This window comes from Stegastes partitus, unplaced genomic scaffold, assembly GCF_000690725.1.
Source record: "Stegastes partitus isolate 25-593 unplaced genomic scaffold, Stegastes_partitus-1.0.2 Scaffold1300, whole genome shotgun sequence".
Taxonomy (NCBI): Eukaryota; Metazoa; Chordata; class Actinopteri; family Pomacentridae; genus Stegastes; species Stegastes partitus.
The window spans coordinates 169,910-171,481 of record NW_007579031.1 but is presented as its reverse complement, the minus strand read 5'-3'; positions in this window follow the sequence as shown (position 1 = coordinate 171,481).

The window sequence follows — 1,572 nt, the reverse complement described above, 5'->3', positions numbered from 1 at the left end:
AGCAAAAAGCAGCATGTTGTTGGTCTGAATGCATCAACATGTGGGAGATATTGTTCTTCTCTCATCAACATGGAACACTTTTCTTAAGATAAGATGAAACTTTATTAATCCCAAAGGTAATTCTTGTGACGTAAGATAAGAACTGCAGGGCGTAAAAGTTGAACTACAACAAGATGAGTACAATGCATCACTAAAATAACATAAATAGAAATAGAAAAAGAAGGCTATAATAGCAACATAAGTAGTAATGCTGGTAATTTTACTAATATAATAAGTAACATCACACATGAGAATGAAATACGTCACATTGCATTGGCAGTGTTGGACATTAAAANGAGTGTGCTTGGTTGTCTGTCTCTAAGTGTGGCCCTGTGATAGACTGGTGACCTGTCCAGGGTGTCTCCTGCCTTCACCCTGGGATAGACTCCAGCCCCCCACGATCCTAGCGAGGATTAAGTGGTGTATAGATAATGGATGGATGGATGGATTATTCAGCCACAAACCCGGTAAAGTGTTTTCAACAATTACAGCAAATTTCCACAACAGCAGCAACATTAATGAAAACATCTTTGCAGTGATGCCGTGACTGTTCACAGGACCAACTAGTTCTGTATTTGAAGCTCCAGCAGTAAAAGCTCAAAAAGCATCCCTCTGCTGTATTTAACACATGGATGTAGCCTCCAGGTCTGAAAACTGCAAATACACAAGTGCTACCAAGCGAACAACAGATCACAACAGTGTCAACATGCATAGTGTCTTCATGCTCTCATTCAGATCTAGATCCGCTTTGAAATGATCAAAGTGGTGACGGCCAGTTTCCAAACAGGCCTTAAAACAAAAATGCACAAAGCAACAGGCGGGTACGTCCAACTAGTGGTCAAACAGACAGAATATGTTGTCAGCAACTGATCAGTAGTTACTTATGTGGAGTGTTGTCTAAGTGTTTCTTCTGCAGCTCTTCTCCTGACTGGTTTGCCAGCAAAAGGCCCAAATGTAGAAACATCAGGCAAGTTGTGGAAAAGAACAAACTGATAAAGAAACTTACTGTGCTGGTGCAGGTGGACGAACGGAAGCAGCTGCTAATCCAGGGAAGAATACATCCAGGAAAAGAAGGAAGGTAATCCAGGAAAACCAAAACCAAACATCCGCAGAAATCAAAAAGGCACAAACCAGAGGAGCAAAGAGAGGAAGCAGGCCAGAGAACATGAAAGTAGCAAACAAAGGGGGAACCAACAAATGCTTTAACTGACAGGAAAAAAAAACAACATAGGTAGATGCAGGACTTTCTATAAAGAGGAAATTATGGGGGAGACAAAACACAGGTGAGTCACAAGAAACAGGTGAAAGGAAACCCTCAGGAGAAAAAAAAAAAAGGAGGCAAAGACAGGAAGTAAAACTGCAAGAAGCACACAAGAACAGGGATCCTTCCAAAATAAAACAGGAACTTGAACCAAAGCTGTGCAGTGTCTCAGTCTTTATCTTCATTTTACAATAAAATAACTTAAAAAATAAACTCTAAAATCTAAATATTATGTCCTGGTGTAAGCCTTTAGTGCCTCAACACATGTGAGG